General features: G+C 38.2%; 1 pseudogene; it reads right to left on the bottom strand.

Annotated features, from left to right (window-relative positions):
• Positions 1 to 472: 472 nt before the first annotated feature.
• Positions 473 to 1,536, bottom strand: LOC143885904 (cation/H(+) antiporter 15 pseudogene; annotated as a pseudogene).
• Positions 1,537 to 19,566: the final 18,030 nt, after the last annotated feature.

The following is a 19,566-nucleotide window of genomic DNA, read 5'->3' as shown; positions in this document are numbered from 1 at the left end:
ATTGAAGTATGAACCAGGGAAAAGTGGCAACCTTTTGAAAGTTCGGCCGCTTTGGAGCTCCAAAGTGTTAGTTTTTTTTTTCCAGTTGGTGGCCTTCGCCGTTGGATTGGGTTTGTGGGTCAGGTCTATTGGGCCGCTGTTGTTGCACCGACTTGGTTGGAGTTCATGTAAATGGACTGACAATTAATTACTTTGGACGTAAAATCACATGAGAGAAATGTCACATACAATTTGATAGAGTTCACACAACCTTCAAAATCCTGTGTAACCAAACCCCCCAAGGTTAAACAATCTCTTGGGAAAGATTTTAAGTATGCAAATAAGCAACGGCCTTGAAAAAACCTAAATGAACACTTTAACATGGGTATTTTTTTCTCAATACATTTTCCAAGGATGACATTACAAATCATCTCATTTTGATAATCATTCTATAAAAAAAAACTACATTTAGATTGCATGGTTTCTAATAGACCTAGGAGACCTTGTGTACCATATTTCGGATATTGATTTGTTGTTGCACCACCAGCACTGAAACCGTACTGCACAACAAATCCGGCGAGGCGAGCAAGTCCCCGATCACCCCTAACTCCGGGCACTCGCTCCAATCGGAGAGCTCATCAGTGAGCACCAATTTGGATACATGTTCCCGGCCGGTCATGATAAGATCGTAGTCATTCCCCATAGGGCGTATCAGAGTAACCATCTCCTCTAAATCTCTCACAACTTTGTCTCTATAAACGATACTATCATTTCCCTCGCACTTTAACCGAAATTTCTCCACAGAGGTGTCGTCGAGCTGCCTTTCCTTCTTGCGATCCTTAATCTCTTGCCCCGAAAGGAACCTCACCACAGTGAGGCTCAGTTGCGGGTGGTTGGCCATTCGGGAGGCAAAAGAAAGTGCCTCCAGATCATCGGCCCCACCCAAGAATATAACAAGGGTGCTCTACTGAGACAACCACGATCAACGAGGATCCCGATAGAACAAGGTGCCTTTTCGAGAATGTTAGGGTTCACAATCGGTAAGGCCTTGTTTGTCGCACCCATCTGGCTGTCAATTGTCTGTTGCTTGTGGAAAAAGAATATTATGAGTGACACCTTCTTATCCAAAGCAAGCTTGCGTATAACTTCATGCATAGTCTTGCAAGGGGATACAATGGTGAATGGTTGGATGCAAATGGCTCCCCCCTTGTGTTGCTCATAATTTAGAAAGGCATTAATAATTGGGTCTTTTTCGGCCGATGATCGCCTTCCGATGTTGTGAGCTATGAACATGGGTGCGGCCCGGCCCACGAGTTGGACAAGGTGAATTACATGCACACAGATGGGGCTTTCTTTTGTGGAGTTCGAGGCTTCGAGTAGATTCATAATGCTAGGGACACTTTCTTCTCCATGGATGTATGTTAGTATGCGAAGTTCGGTGTGGGGCTTCGAGTGTTCTATTGTTCTCTGACTGTAAGTCATGAACTGCCTTGAATTGTTCGTGAGGATACTCACTAGAGGCTTCGCAATGCCAGTCACAATCACCGTCGACACCATTAGAGATGAAAAAAAAATATTATCTATGTCCTGAAAATATTACCACAAAATCCTTAAGTAAGATTCTATTTCAAAAATAACAAATTAATAAAAAAGGTTTTCACCATCCTAGCAACAATGTTAATTCGGATGATTAATTACAAATCAATACCAAATTAATGTATGAAAAACCATTTTAATGTTGAGGATCAGAGCTCCTTCTATGTTCCTACTAAGCACATGAAGATTTTTTTCCCCATGATTTTGGGCCTCTTTGCTTTGCATTTTTGTTGCCCCTCTCTCTATCTTTGCTTGATTTCTTGCTGTCTTCTGACCTTATGAATCTTTTCTTCCCTATAGGTGATGTTATAAGTTTGATGAGATATTATAATTTTGAGAGATTACAGATATTCTATTAACAAGTAATACATAATTATTATTCTTATTAGTAGGATTAATGATGGCTTGAAAGATTCAAATAGGAAGGGCCTTCAACTGGTAATACATTATGTATTAGAAGGAGAGGAATGCTAGAGCTATTTAAAAATCGTGCCAAAGGCCCTATATTCTCCTGTACAAAGATTATCACCATCATTAGATCTTGGGTGAGGGTTCTCCTCCTTTAAAATTCTATTCTACTTCTGATCTCAACAGGTATTGGAAGGAGATACATTCCGAAACTGAGAGAGTGGTGCCCGCTTCTCCTGGATGGAGTCCTCCAAACGCTGGTTGGCTTAAAATTAGTTGTTTATAATTTCCTATCTTTGTCACTTGTTGGGTCTAACAAGTACCATGGAAATAAACACAGGTAAAATAGAGGTCCTAGTTTTAAGTAGATTGGAGTGAGAATAAGAGGTAATGAAAATAATGAATAATCTGCTTAGCCATGTAAATGAACAAAAAGGTAAAATATTAAGAAATAAGGTATATCGGTCCTCTACTTGACTGTTGATAGTAGGCTAGTGACAGATTAATGATTGCCAACCTCATAGAGCAGTGGTACGGGTGTAATTACCAATATAGAGAGAAAGAAGAGAATGAGAGGAAAATGAGAACAAGCAACATTCCTAAGAAATCCAAGCGAAATTTAGGCTTTTTGTGGTTTTGGGCTTGGATATATTATAAATAGGAGACAATGGTGACACATCAGCAGCCATGCAATGCTTAACCAGGAGACATCTCTCGGAGTCTCTAGGGATTTCAATGTTATATTGGCAACCAGATAAGGAGTTTTGCTGATGTGGCACCCAAATACCAAGCAAAACCCCTAAGTCATTTTGGCTTTTGTGCAACCAAACATACCCTAAATGAAGATAGATGTTGGAGATACAAAACTGATGCCTTGGTGTAGAAGATTGCAGGGAAAGAAGACAAATGGGAGTTTTGCTTATGCGGCACCCAAATATCAAACAAAACCCCTAAGCCATCCTGGCTTTTGTGCAACCACACACACCCAAAATGAAGATAGATGTTGGAGATACAAAACTGATGCCTTGGTGTAGAAGATCGCAGGGAGAGAAGACAAATGGTGAAAAGATGATGCAATTAAGACAAATTTTAATTTCTGTCCATTTTTTAAGGGAAAGAGGGAACTTTGGAGAAGGAGTTTTGTAGGGTTAGTTATGAGTGGCATGCTAGTAAAGAAATGAATTTTTTCTATATTAGGATAAATACATAAGTATGGGTTTTCTGGGGAAGAAAATAGGTTTTAGAAAGGAAATTTGGAGCGTCCATCGCAAAAGGCATTTCACAGATGGTTTGTTGCATGTGAGAGCAGCCACCTTACGAATGAAGACAAAACCTGCTGAAAAGTGAGCTGTGTGAGAGCAGCGACCCCATGAGCAGTATGCCTAATAGTGGACAATCTAATAGCTATGGTTTCTGTAGCTTCTAGAAAATAAAAGATTTACAGATCATTTAGTATTTATACTCAATATTAGGTTAAGTTTACCCTAAACACTAAATTGACCAATTTACCCTCAGAATATAAAAGATTTACAGATCATTTAGTATTTATACTCAATATTAGGTTAAGTTTACCCTAAACACTAAATTGACCGATTTACCCTCGGAATATGAAGTTTTTACAATAAGGGACCAGACAAAAATGCCCCCCCACATGGTGTTTGGGGTATTTCATGAAGCATTTATATATATTATCTCTTGATACCCATTTGCAAATGAAAATATCTATTTTTATTTTTATTCTTATTCTTATTCCAAATAAAGAAACCCACATTTTAATGTAAGTAGTCAAAGCCTTAAATTCCTCTATTTTTTAAAAAAAATATGTCTTATTCATCTGTCTAAAACCCCTTTTCTTTAGAATGTCCACTATTACCCACACCGCTCACAGTTGGAATATCAAGCTTGCCAAGAACTCCCAATGGAAAGGATGCAATATGGGTAATAGTGGATAGACTGGCCAATTCAACGTATTTTTTGGCAATCAAAGTTAGGTTTACATTGGAAAGATTGACCGAGATGTAAAGTGAAGAGATTCTAAGGCTCCCGGTTTGCATTGTATTAGATAGAGATACCAGGTTTGTTTTGAGGTTTTGGGAGAGCTTACATAACGCTTTGGGAATCAAGTTGGATTTCAATACCGCCTTTCATCCATAGATGGATGGTCAATAATAAAGAACTATTTAGATATTGGAAGACATGTCTAGAGCGTGTTCTTTTGGCCTCGGTGGTTCTTGGGAAGATCATTTGGCTTTAGTAGAATTTGCATACAATAACAGCTAACAGGAAAGCATCCAGATGGTACCTTAAGAGCAATTATACAGAAGAAAATGAAGATCCCATATTTGTTGGAATGATGTAGGGGAGAGAAAGATTTTAGGCCCTGAGATCGTACAACAGACAGTGGATAAAGTTCAGTTAATAAGAAAAAGACTTTGTACGGCCCATAGCAGGAAAAAGGCTTACATTGACAATAGACGGCGGAAGTTAGAATTTGAGGTGGCAGATCTTGTATTTTTTAGGGTGTCTCTACCAAGAGAGTTATGAGATTTGGAGTTCATGGGAAGCCGAGTCCCAGGGTATGTCGGCCCATTTGAGACCTTGGATCGAGTTGGAGAGTTAGCCTATTGAGTTGCTTTGCCGCGAGTTCTGTCTATAGTTCATAACGGATTATATGTACACATGTTGAAGAAGTACGTTTCAGACCCCAGTCATGTGATTGAGCCAGCTCCGTTGGAACTCAAAGAGGATCTGACCTATGAAGAGCAACTGATCCGCAATGTTGATTAAAAAGATCAGGTTCTAAGACATCGCATCATTCCCTATGTGAAGATCCAATGGAACAACCGGAACAACCATCAGAGCGGGAAGCCACTTGGGAACTTGAGAAGGTGATAAGTAAAAAAGTACACTTATTCGATACTTAAGGTATGTTAGTGTTCATGTCAATTTCAAGGACGGATTTTTTATAGAGGGGGGGAGGATGAAATACCCCAAATCATATGGAGTGTATTTATGTCTGGTCACTTAATGTAGAAACTCCATATTCTGAGGGGTAAATTAGTGAATTTAGTGTTTAGGGTAAACTTAACCTAATATTGGGTATAAATATTAAATGATCTATAAATCCTTTATTTTCTAGAAGCAATAGAAACCTTAGCCCAAGTGGAGAAAACCCTAGAATGAGAGAGGAGTTCGAGGAGAATCCATTGCCGGAAAACTAAGACTAAGTTGAGAATCTTATTATTTTTGCGACGTTTTATGGTTTTCTGTTATTGCGTGAGAGTATTAGGTTATTTTGAGCAAAGAAAGTCATAATTTTCATTTTCATCCCATCGCCCAGCGTGTTTTGATGATCTTGTTGGGATTTCCTCGTCAAAAGCATTCCAACAGGACTGACCTCGCACGATTCCGATGGGAGATGAAGTAGTTATGACCATTTAAAGACGAAAAGGCAAAAATATTGCTATTGGAGAAAAAACCAGAATCGCCTCGGCCGGTCTACCGAAGGAGTGGTTGGTCGATCGACGGAGAGATTATGTTTCTAAAAATTTTTGGCCGGTCGACCGAAGAAGGGGTCGGTTGACCAAGCAAGAGGTTCTGTTCAGGGGTATTTTACCCCAATTTGAGTGCCGTGGTGCACTCCCTTGCGTCCAAAATTGATGTTAGATCACCTTAAGTGTACTTAAATTATGACAACCTGTGTTTGATAGAATTTTTTATTTTGATACCCAAAGGATTGGAAATAAACCCCTCTTTGAAGAGTTGTTCACAGTTTGTGAAGGCACCGAGAAAGGATTTTCTATAAGTGATTGTATATTTTATCTAGTAGTTTTTCTACGTGCAGCCCCTAGAACAAGTTATATGAAATAAATTGTAAGTAATTGTATTTGATTTCGAAATGGTTATTCCTTCAAAGTCAATTATTCACATGGAATGGATTTGCAACATGTTTTACATGGCTTTGGGGAAGATTCTTTGTCCATGTCATTGGATTTCATATGTTTTGAGCCTATGATAGAAACCTATTTTAAACTCTACTTCGAGCCAAGCATGCACATGTTACTAAAATATACAATTTAGCGTGTCTCTGGTATTTTACTTACTGGTTCTCAACACGTTCATCTTATTATACCTATGTCTTGCCTAACGCTAGGGTTGCAACTTGGGTAGAGTTTTACCTGACCCGCATCGACCCGACCTGAAAATAACATGGGTCGAGTTTAGAAATCATGGGTCTTGTGTTGGGTAGGGTTTTAGGTTGAAAAACCCGAGCCAATCTTGGGTCGTGTCGGGCTCAAAGAAAAAAAAAACCAAAAACCCGAAACTCGACCCGACTCTTTATAGGTGTCGTGTAGGTTTCTTAAATATCTTTTGAATCGCATGACAAGTTGTTTTCAAATATATTGATATAATTATTTCATTGATGCGATCATACTTGTGCTGTGTAAAAATAGTTTCCTTCTTAGATTTATGCACTCGATGGACATAAATTTAGAGAATTTTGGTGTGAAGATTTGTTGTTTTCTACAAACTTTGAAATTAGTCACTATCCAACACTAAACATGTTAAACAGTAAAAACCCAACCCGACCCGAGATAATTTCTCAGATAGGGTAGGGTTCCGGGAAAACTAGACCCGCCTGCCCAAGTTGCAGCCGTACCTGACGTGTTCCATTAGCTCTAGAGGTTTTGGCGTATTGGTAAGGTACCTAATACAATCACACCCAAACAATTAATTACTACTACAACTCTTGTTTCCTCTACCAATTAGAGAAGATATGCCATCTATGCTACCTAGTCTGCCACATCTCTATGGTACCTTGTGTATCTATAGTTTGGTTTACCTTATGGAAAAAGATCTAAGATAGCATAGTTGTAAATGATATATAATATAGTTTGATATCAATGAAAGTCTTTATATATCATGGATTATTTATGTTCTCTCTATTTGAGGTTTGTGATGCGTCTTGCTCCCTTATTTGGGTTAACATTCGAGTCTCCAGGCTTGACAATCTTTCCCTGACACATCCTCCTCACAACCCACCATGCCATCCTCTCCATCTTGTTAAACCCCAGCCTTCCTCATCTCAAATGCCCCCTTCACCTCTCCCTCCATATCATCTCTACCAGCCCACACTTACCCCTAAGATTTCTCTATCCCTTCTTCCTATTATAGCATATGCCCAACCACATTATCTGAGATTCAAGCACTTCTATTTCTCTTGGTCCGTAAATAATTTTTGATCCACCAACTTCTATACCAACCTCTGATATATGCCCAGTGACACACAATCAAACCGATACTCATAAATACAAAGCCTTTATCATCACTGATTATATCATTGGAAGGATGGCATGAGAATGAAGTATGATGATATGATTTTCTCTATCCAAAAAAGAAGTAGGCAGCAAATAGATCTATAAGAGTAAGTGATAATCAAATGTTTCTTTTGAACAATACAAATCAAGGATTGATTCTCATGACTTCTCTCAAACTCCTGAATTTGACTTCTATTTAAGACCTTCACTCATGTGGTGAAGCCGTTTACTATTCGTACAACATGTAGCATTTAAATGATTTTAGCACATTTCTTCAAAGTCATCTTGATGCAAGACTCTCCTAGGATTCTTCGACTAAGGATCGTGAGAGTGATAGACACACACTCAATTGCTCAAAAACTCGGACACAGGAAAACATATTTACATAGGTTTAGTAAAATGAGCGTATCTCTTTCGATATAAGTCAGAATAACCCGATTCCAAAGCTAAAATTTCTAGGACTCACGGATCTAAAACTTTGATGAAGAAAGTTTTCTCAGAAAAACACTTTAAAGTACTCAAAAGTATGATAGAAGTGGGTTGTCCAGCAAAGATAAAATTTTGCTTAAGATAACAACTTCAATGGCTACTACTCTTCTAGGTTGCCAAGGAACGTAGATGACATCAATTCTTCTAGATTGATGGTTGCAACTCTTCAAGGATACAAATGATAGGGGAAAGCTCATACTCTTCAAGGAAGGAGTGAAACTCTTCTAGGTTTCAAGAATGAACTCTTCAAGGTTCAAGAGAAAATACTCAAGGCAAATTTTCATTCAATATTCAGCTTCTAAACTTCATTACAGATGTTAGTTGGACTTTTATAGAGAAAATACAATATACAAGACGTTCAAGCTAGCCAGATAACTGTTTTAGGGACTTACAAAACTCATAAATAACTTAGGAACTCAAACACATTGACTAGTCAAAGACCTACAAACACAGTCTACTAAAATGATCATAACTTTCCATACTTAGCCATATGAAGATCATAAATATCCGTTGGAAACAGAATTCAAAGAAATGACCAGAATCATTATGACGAGAATGCAACTGGATCAAGCCTGAATTGGTGTGTCCATGATCTTGGGCTGAAGCTGGCCTTTATGCTCGGTGGATTCAAGTTGGGCTTGAATGCAGGACGATTTTCTTAAATCCATTGGATGTCCATCTTGTCTCTCACATGGATAGGGGCTGCATCACATCTCAATGGAGTTGTGTATATTGAACGTGATTGTTATGAGATTCTGGAAACTTCCATATCCTACTAAGATAAAGATTCGAAGAGATCTCTCAATTGCTATTTTTCTTTGAGTGTTGCTATGGGGACCGAGAGTGGAACTGAGACTATAACCAAACAAATCCCCACATTCCACATGGCATGGGAGGGGTAGTTTTGCCATTTTCATAGAGAAAAAAGCCAAAAATCAAGGGAAAGATTTCTAATGTGTTAAGAAGCTATTTGTTCGGTTACATTCTTGGTCCCCGAATCGGTTACCATATCATTATTCTTTTCCTTTATTATCTTTCCCTTCTTATTTTATTTTTCCTTTCTCAAGCTCCTTTCCCTTTTTCAAATTACCTTTTCTCCTCTCATGATGAGAAACGATTGCTTGATGTAACTGTGTATTGAATGAAAATAAAGAAGAAACAAACATCATTAAATCGTGGATGTAAGCTATCGCCGAACCACTTAAGAATCCGTCTTGCATATTTCATTTTCTCTTTATTTTATAGTGTATATGTGTCAACTATTGCGTGCTTTGTTGAATGCATGATTTCAACATATCATTAAAAGAACTTGGCCGAGGTCGAATACCTAATTCAAATAGTTCATTCACATCACATAAGGGCCTAGTGGTTAAGGCAAAGCACATAGATCGAATTAGGAATCTCAAAGAAATTTTACAATTTTTTGGACGTTCGGACCCCTCCTTCGGGCGTCTCTAAGAAATTTGAAAAAAACCAACTCTAAGGTTCCGAACCCAGTGAATTCGGGCACCCGAGACCCAATTCCGGGCGTCCGAATATCGGGGCTGGGTTTTTCTCCGAGTTGCGAGTTTTTCCAGGTTTTTACCCGATTTTACAAAACTTTCATAAATCACATCTTTTTCATCCGAACTCCGATTTATGCGTGGTCGGATCCATTATACTCGTATCGATGAGAGGAATCTAATAGGTCCGATTTCGCAAATCCGAATCACTATGATTAATTATTATAAATTAATCTAATTTCTATGTTGAAACCTTCAATATCGGAATTTCTATGAACAAAATCAATTGATCTTAAGTTCTTTGGGGATTCAACACAAAACGGATCCCAAGGAAATCCAAGTTCTATCACGGAGTTTGCCATAGATCAAAATCAAAGCTCTAATCACATCTCTTTTCACATCAAATCCTTAGTTTAGGGCTCTTATTATTCATCTTATCAATAAAGATTACAAATCTTACCTCGGTTTGCGATCTGTCTTCCTGAATTGTGTTCTTCCTCTCCTTCTCCTCGAAGATCTTCTCTTAGGGCTGCAAAGACTGTTTAGGGTTTCTTAATCTCTCTTAAGGTTATATTTATAGGCTTTTCTAAAAAGCCCTAATTCTAAACCAAGTCAAATGACAAAAACGCCCCTCAATAATAGAGGGGGACGAATTTCGGAAGGAGGGGTATTTCGGGTACTTACATGTACACTATCAATATAGGCATCGCTTGTACATGTGAAACTGTCATTTGAGGATATAATAGGAATCTCATAATTTTTGTCTTCTGAAAAATTTAAGTCATGCTCATCATATACCATATCACTTACATCAATAACATAAATCTCATCATGGTCCTCTTGCACATAAGCATTATGTGTATCTTTACTATCTCATTGAGCTGGGTTGTTTATGTCCATATCATGTGCAATGATATATATATATATATATATATATGAGGAAACTGTTGGTGAGCTTAAGCTCACCAAACTTATGGTGAGCTAGCTTGCCCAATCACATGGGGGCCCACTTTCTTAGGATGATCCAAAGCATTCATTTGAAAAATCTGCCCCATTTTTGTCCTCCACAAATGGAGGGGTTAGGATGATCTTATGGAGCTAATTATTGGTACACCCCCCATCTATGTAAGGGACTTTCAAATGAATGCTTTGGATCATCCTAACAAAGTGGGCCCCCATGTGATTGGGCAAGCTAGCCCACCATAAGTTTGGTGAGCTTAAGCTCACCAACAGTTTCCTCTCTCTCTCTCTCTCTATATATATATATATATATATATATATATATATATATATATATATATATATATATATGATGAGTTATATATATATATATATATGATGAGTTATATATATATATAACTCATCATATTTTTCATTTTGAGTCACATCAAACATTTTTAATAAGACATCAATATCATTACAAATGATCATCATCAACTTCGCTGACTCTGTACTAGGCATTTTGTAGGTAGAGTTGGGGGATAGTTACACAACTTTTTTAACTCTTCTACTAGAGTGACGTATTTCATATTTCCATACATCTCAATGCATGTTGATTTTCTTCCGACACATACACAACCACTCAGACCACGATAGAAACTCCATCCATAAGGCAATGATACACATCTTAGAGAATCAAGTGTCATCCTACGTACAAAAAATACATATGAAACACATAATTAAGTATAAAATGATGTATGGATGCAACAATTCTTATAAATGAAAATATGTAAGCCCATGTAACATACCGATCAAAACTGAATTGAACTCAAATTAAATCTCCATAGATATAATTTTGAGTCCAATGATCAGTTTTGGACTCACAATTAGTCTTCAAAATCCAAAAGCCTTAGCAAGAAAGAGGGGCTCATTTTCCATGCATCCAAACACTTTCTCTGGAATGACAATTTTTCTAGGAAACAAAATCAGTGAATTGGGTAAACATGGGATGTACATGTGAATGGTTGTATATCAAGTTTGGCGATCCATTAATTAAAAGGGAATTGTGGTGGATTTTGCTGAAAGAAATACGACGAGTACAGATCTGTACTCTCAGTTTTTAACTGCAATTTATACAAACCGAGATCCCAACTCCTTATTTTTAGAATTTTCTTCTCAATATTGGTGCTAAGAATTCATCCCTATAACTTTGTTTTCTGAATTGGATACCTTGACAGTGGCTTTATAACTACCAGAAGTTGCTTTGTTGAAGATTCAAGGCATAACTGTAATAAACGGTCCACAATTGTGGTATTTCAATTGAGGTTGTTGAATGCCGTTTCTTAGACCTGGAATTTGTTTAAGACATTTTCTTTCTGTCATAACTTTTAAGGTTTTTAATTCACATGGATGCCTTTAGTTCCCAGTGAGAGAATTGCTAAAGATAATAGGTGATTGAGCCCAATGAAATTCCCTCCTTTGTTGAAATTGACTCTTTATTGTTAGTTCTTGAACTGTAATCGGCCCAAGAAAGCAGTATTGCTGGATTTCTGAGCTGAATCTATTCAAACTTACAGAGTTTTAGGACCTCCAATTTCTCAGGAGTCAGAATATAGAACTTCTATAGGTCTGAGCTAGACCTCCAATTTCTCGCGAGTCAGAAGATAGAACTTCTATAGGTCTGGACCATAGGAGCCTTCATGAGTTAAAAGTTGCTGAAGCTTGTTTCCATCCACTATAAACCTTCTTGTCTTTTGAGCAATTCCAGGACATTTGACTGGTCATGAAATGGGTTGTTGAAAGGGATTAATGAACGAGAAGACTCTTAGACCTTGGTATTTCTTCAGTAGAATCTGAAATTGGACTTATCAGTTCATTGGTGAGACTATTCATATAAACTTCATTAAACAGTTTTCCTAAGGGGCTGGAAGCTAATGTTAATTCAAAGGAAGTGAACAGTCTACACTTCTCTTATTACTAAACAGCCTTGACTCTTGATTTGGAGAAGACTCATATGTCTAGTGAGGAAGGAGGACAGCCAACTGACAGCCTCTTCTTCATAGTGAAAAATTCTGCACTCAAGCCTAATTTCCCCATTTCAATCCATCAATTCATTAATAGAGATCAAGGATGGCCAACTGACAACCTCTTCTTTCATAGTGAAGAATTCTACATTCAAGCCTAATTTCCACATTTCAATCCATCTATTCATTAGTAGAGTTTTCCTTTGCGGCTCCGAACATCAGCCTCGCGGACATTTGCATCAAAACACCCCAATGGAAAAATGAGAATTTCATGGTGGTGATTGATGGATAGAGATACAACTCTCTGTCTGTATTACTACAGGAACTTTTCACTTATGGGAGGAATTGGGATGCCTTGCAGGTTCAACAATGTGATTTTTGTGATGAAGAATCTAACGGCCCTCATACACAAAAATCCAACAAGAACAGCATGCAGTAAAAAAATCACAGCTTCTAACTTCGATTGTTTGGTAGATTCAACTAGGGGTGCAACTTGGGTCGGGTTCAACCCGAAAAAATCATGGGTTGGGTTGTGTTTGAGTCTGTAACGACCCGATTCCCGTGACCGGATCGCTACAAGCAAACACCTGTCAAAATACTCGCAATAAAAATTTTTTTTTAAACAAACATCTATGAAACTTAAACAACTGCCATTCTTATTCCATAACTAAAATGTTCCTTACAATAACATCGACATTTCAATAACATGTTCTACTAAATAAAATCCAAACTAGAAATTTCTTAAATAAAACTGAGACGTCGACGAAAGTATCATCATTTCAATTATTTCTCCCATCGCTCTATGCTCCTAAACGTTCTTGTGCGCAAACGCACCCTCGTGGGCATCCTCTAATCCTGGGGAGAAAACAACGTCAAGCAGAGTGATAGTAACCTGGCAGGTATGATAGTTCAATCTAAACAACAGATCAAGATCCATTTTTATTTATCAATTCAAATAAACTGAACAAATACTTTTCCAACATGATAATTTATAGAGATTTTCTAAACCAGAATAAGAGAATTCATTTTAAAGAAATACAACTACTTGCAAATTTAAATATAAAAAGATCATTTTTAAAGTGAACAACTTACTGAGAACTGAACGAGAATAATTAACTAACAACCAGAATAATTACAAATCCGTTACGTTCTCATTATAACGATTTAATTTAATTCCCAGGGCACTCCAGCTCCCACTAGCTTGTTGCCCTTGCCAACACGGTCGATTCCGCGGGGACTTATTACGATAGACCATACTGCCTAGGGACTCTTGGTCTCCGTAGGATTCCGACATCAACTTGGAGTTGCACGGTTCTCCCAAGTTGTATACCTTTGTTTACGGGGATAGCTCAATGGCTTCCCATCACCCTTTCCCATTTCTTCTTTGGTATTTCTTAAGTGTACATACGGCTTCCACATTATTTCATATGATTAAAAGAAATACAATTTAAACTGAATATTTTTATCAGAATTCAGAATCCATTTCAACATATAATATAAAAGACATAATTTCATTTATTTATAGAATAACTTAGAATCAATATAAATCAAATACTTCACCATTCTTGTTGGATAAATTGAAAGCCATACGAGCAAAGTTAGGTATCACCTGCCTTGTAAAGACCTCGGATGTATATATTGGGACGGCCTCTAAGTGAAAGTGTGAGGGGAATCAGCCCGAAGATAAAATCATATCCATGTTCTTTTAAGTCGATGTAAAGAATTGATAAGGGGTTGAAAAGTCTCAACGCACACAAGGGTTTTGAATTGATGAAATAATTCAACTTTGTGTGACGCTCCAAGATAAAACAGCCAAAGTTGGCTCCAGTCCACGTGCACTCGCTGACTGGTCCACCCAGAATCACCGTAGAACTGTGCTCAGATCAAAACGGAGGAAAGGAAGAAGACAAGCAGAAACTTTGATGTTTTCTGTAAAAACTATATCTCCAATGGTGCTGTTCTCTTCTTTTTATAGATGAGAATATGACTGTTGGAGGATAATTAATCACCATTAAAAGACCAAAACGTTTCTCTTTTAATCACCATTAAAAGACAAAAAAACGTTTCTCTCTTAATCACCATTAAAAGACAAAAACGTTTCTCTCTTAATTACCATTAAAAGACAAAAACGTTTCTCTCTTAATCACCATTAAAAGACAAAAACGTTTCTCTTTTAATTACCATTAAAAGACATAAACGTTTCTCTCTTAATTACCATTAAAAGACATAAACGTTTCTCTCTTAATTACCATTAAAAGACATAAACGTTTCTCTCCTAATTACCATTAAAAGACAAAAACTTTTTTCTCTTAATTACCATTAAAAGAAAAAAAACGGTTTTGGTTTTGAAAACACACCACAAGCACATTCACCAAGGTCTTGGGTTCAAGTCCCCACATATGCAAGTCTTTTGCTTTAAAACAAGAGAGGGAAACATAATTTGAATCTTCCCTCCAAAATCTTTTCAAATCTTTTTATTATTTTGTTTAAAAATTCTAACAATTCAGTCTTGAAATTTAGATCCATCGATACAAAGCCTAAATCTTAGGGTTATTAAAGAAAAGTTAATCGCAGTCATTACAATCTACCCCCCTTAATTGAATTTCGTCCCCGAAATTCCGCTCTTTCTTATTCCAAGCAACATATTGAACTATCAGTTATGATGTAATTAAAATTAATTATCTACCTTTCAGTTACTGCCACTGTCGTAATCGTATAACTTAAAGGTGTGACATATCATATGTCACCTATTAGCTATCTAACCCAAATTAACGACTCAACCCACAAGCATCAGGTTCTCCGTAAACCCGGGCTCTGATACCACAACTGAAACGACCCGATTCCCGTGACCGGATCGCTACAAGCAAACACCTGTCAAAATACTCGCAATAAATTTTTTTTTTTAAACAAACATCTATGAAACTTAAACAACTGCCATTCTTATTCCATAACTAAAATGTTCCTTACAATAACATCGACATTTCAATAACATGTTCTACTAAATAAAATCCAAACTAGAAATTTCTTAAATAAAACCGAGACGTCGACGAAAGTATCGTCATTTCAATTATTTCTCCCATCGCTCTATGCTCCTAAACGTTCTTGTGCGCAAACGCACCCTCGTGGGCATCCTCTAATCCTGGGGAGAAAACAACGTCAAGCAGAGTGATAGTAACCTGGCAGGTATGATAGTTCAATCTAAACAACAGATCAAGATCCATTTTTATTTATCAATTCAAATAAACTGAACAAATACTTTTCCAACATGATAATTTATAGAGATTTTCTAAACCAGAATAAGAGAATTCATTTTAAAGAAATACAATTACTTGCAAATTTAAATATAAAAAGATCATTTTTAAAGTGAACAACTTACTGAGAACTGAACGAGAATAATTAACTAACAACCAGAATAATTACAAATCCGTTACGTTCTCATTATAACGATTTAATTTAATTCACAGGGCACTCCAGCTCCCACTAGCTTGTTGCCCTTGCCAACACGGTCGATTCCGCGGGGACTTATTACGATAGATCATACCGCCTAGGGACTCTTGGTCTCCGTAGGATTCCGACATCAACTTGGAGTTGCACGGTTCTCCCAAGTTGTATACCTTTGTTTACGGGGATAGCTCAATGGCTTCCCATCACCCTTTCCCATTTCTTCTTTGGTATTTCTTAAGTGTACATACGGCTTCCACATTATTTCATATGATTAAAAGAAATACAATTTAAACTGAATATTTTTATCAGAATTCAGAATCCATTTCAACATATAATATAAAAGACATAATTTCATTTATTTATAGAATAACTTAGAATCAATATAAATCAAATACTTCACCATTCTTGTTGGATAAATTGAAAGCCATACGAGCAAAGTTAGGTATCACCTGCCTTGTAAAGACCTCGGATGTATATATTGGGACGGCCTCTAAGTGAAAGTGTGAGGGGAATCAGCCCGAAGATAAAATCATATCCATGTTCTTTTAAGTCGATGTAAAGAATTGATAAGGGGTTGAAAAGTCTCAACGCACACAAGGGTTTTGAATTGATGAAATAATTCAACTTTGTGTGACGCTCCAAGATAAAACAGCCAAAGTTGGCTCCAGTCCACGTGCACTCGCTGACTGGTCCACCCAGAATCACCGTAGAACTGTGCTCAGATCAAAACGGAGGAAAGGAAGAAGACAAGCAGAAACTTTGATGTTTTCTGTAAAAACTATATCTCCAATGGTGCTGTTCTCTTCTTTTTATAGATGAGAATATGACTGTTGGAGGATAATTAATCACCATTAAAAGACCAAAACGTTTCTCTTTTAATCACCATTAAAAGACAAAAAAATGTTTCTCTCTTAATCACCATTAAAAGACAAAAACGTTTCTCTCTTAATCACCATTAAAAGACAAAAAAGTTTCTCTCTTAATTACCATTAAAAGACATAAACGTTTCTCTCTTAATTACCATTAAAAGACATAAACGTTTCTCTCTTAATTACCATTAAAAGACATAAACGTTTCTCTCCTAATTACCATTAAAAGACAAAAATGTTTTTCTCTTAATTACCATTAAAAGAAAAAAAACGGTTTTGGTTTTGAAAACACACCACAAGCACATTCACCAAGGTCTTGGGTTCAAGTCCCCACATATGCAAGTCTTTTGCTTTAAAACAAGAGAGGGAAACATAATTTGAATCTTCCCTCCAAAATCTTTTCAAATCTTTTTATTATTTTGTTTAAAAATTCTAACAATTCAGTCTTGAAATTTAGATCCATCGATACAAAGCCTAAATCTTAGGGTTATTAAAGAAAAGTTAATCGCAGTCATTACAGAGTCGGGTCGGGTTCGGGTTCAGTTTGAGGAAGTTGAACCCGAGTCGGGTCGGGCTCAGGTTGAGGTGTTGGGTTGACCTGACCCGCTTCAGAACCTGACTTTTTCTATAAAACAAATTTTCTATTTATTCTGTTTTGTTTTTTAAAATATAAAAACTTAAAAGGAGAAAGATCTTAAAAGGAGACAGATATCACCATAACAGTGTCAACCAGGCTCAACTCAACCGGACCCGAATTGGGAAATCGGGTCGGGTTTGGGTTGAGATATTAATTTTTTGGGTCGGGTTAAGTTAGCCTTCATCAGGTTGAGAGTCGGGTCAGGATCAGGTTTGGGTTCGGGTTGACGGTTTAGAGTTTCAGGTTGTGTACGGGTTGGCTTCAACCCGACCCAACCCAACCCGGGTTGCACCCCTAGATTCAACTGATGATAGTTTCATAAAATACTCGTATAGAAAACATATATTAAAATGATAGGTGAACAATAAAAAGACTAAACATATAATTAAACCCCAAAAACCAAAAACAAACACTCATGAACAAAGAAAAAAAATCAGAAAAAATACATTTTTGGGATTTGCTAGGGTCCATCGCAGAAGGCATTTCACGGCTGGTCTATCGCATGTCAGACCAACCACCTCGTGAATGAAGACAACAACTTTTGTCTCCATTCAAGAGGTGGCTGGTCGGATGTGCGACAGACCAGCCGCGAAATGCCTTTTTGCGATGGACACTAGCAAGTCAGACCAGCCACCTCGTGAATGAAGACAGCAGCTTTTGTCTCCATTCAAAAGGTGGCTGGTCGGATGTGCAACAGACCAACCGCGAAATGCCTTTTGCGATGGACGCAAGCAATTCCCGATAATAAATTAAAAAATCTAACTACCCATGTCAAGAAATTGAAATCTAGAAATGAATCAGTGCAAGCTTGGTGGAAATGACAGGGCAGCCCCCCTTTCCCTCTTCAGGGGTCTCTCTGCCTCCAACTCTCCTAAGTGGATTTGGAAAATAGGGTTTTAGTCGTTTGGGACTAAAGGGCTTTTTTGTCATTTTCTATGTCCGTCATCTGCTTTCCATAAAGACATACGTGATTTGGAAAAAAAAAAAAATGAGATGATTTTTTCACCTCCGTAGGATGGCACACACCCCTGTTAAGTGAATTGTGGGTAGGGTTGGCAATTTCACCCGTAAAACATGGATACGCCCCGCCCTGCCTGGGGCGGGGTGGGGATTCCCCGCTTTGAGCAGGGTTGGGGACTTAAAAAAAATTTCACCGGTGCGGGGGCGGGGATGGCTCTGGGCCCGCCCCGCCCCGATTCAATATCTTGCTTTATACCGTTATCAATACATAATTGCATTGTCAAAAAAATTTATAGTTTTAAAATTCCAAATCTGCCATTTGGACTTTTGTCTTTTAGTGTGCAGGGCGGGGATAGGGCAGGGATGGGGATTCCCCGCCATCCATGAAGCGGGGACGGGGAATGCAACATCAAGCCCCGCCGCCCCGCCCGGTTGCGAGCCCTAGTTGTAGGCAGACTGCTTGATGATTCCCTCAGGATAATGCGTGTTGTCAAAAAGCATTAAAGTCTACCCACAATTCCCGTTTCGGGGGTGAAAAATTCATCGCACTAGGTTAGTACTCTATTTGCAAATATTGCATAGTGCGATGGGAGGTGATATATCCGCCCCATTTGATCACCAGGAACACCCCCTGTAAGTGTTTGTGGCAATCAGGGGCCTTGAATTCTTCTGACATAAGTACAACAGTCCCTCTTTAGTCACTGATACACGGACAGGGGGTGTTCGTGGTGATAAAAGGGGCGGATATAATCCGGAAGGGTGTGGCTCTTTGGCGTAAAGTCATGGGTTTGCTCCCCAGTGACGAGCGTTCGAATGCCTTGCTTACCCGATGCGCGTGGTTTCCGGGTGATTACGCGCATCCATAGGGAAATAGTCCTAGCCCCGAAGGGGGTGGGGACACCCTTCGTTACCCAAAAAAAAGGGGCGGATATATCGTTTCCCAATTCTCTTTTGGCAAAAACCCCATTTTAATATTAAACATTTGTAGGTCACTCGCTCAGTTCACTTTCACACTGTACATGTATGACTACGCTTTTAGTCTTTTACACTACAAGGGGTGGCCCGAGTAAGAAAGAGTGAAGAATATATCATTTTCCTTCTTTAGAAGGGCAAGGTCTTTCTTTCTTTTGCGATGACCTCGATGAAGAAAATCTAAGCCGCTGATGTTTGTAAAATTCTATTATCCGGATGGAATGTCCGTTAATCATGCTATGATGGTCTACACCATCAACGGCTCACTACTCATTCACGTCTAGGAGTGTAAACGAGCCGAGCCGAGCCGAGCTTGGCCAGGCTCGGCTCGGCTCGTTAAGCTCAAAAGCTCGGCTCGGCTCGTTAAGCTCAAAAGCTCGGCTCAGGCTGGGCTCGGGCTCGAACCAGGCTTGGGCTCGGCTCGGCTCG

Source organism: Tasmannia lanceolata, unplaced genomic scaffold, assembly GCF_043159265.1.
Source record: "Tasmannia lanceolata isolate RefF3 unplaced genomic scaffold, GAP_Taslan_0.1 ptg000011l, whole genome shotgun sequence".
Lineage (NCBI taxonomy): Eukaryota > Viridiplantae > Streptophyta > Magnoliopsida > Canellales > Winteraceae > Tasmannia > Tasmannia lanceolata.
The sequence above is the reverse complement of the archived record's forward strand: the minus strand, read 5'-3'. Positions and strand labels throughout refer to the sequence as shown.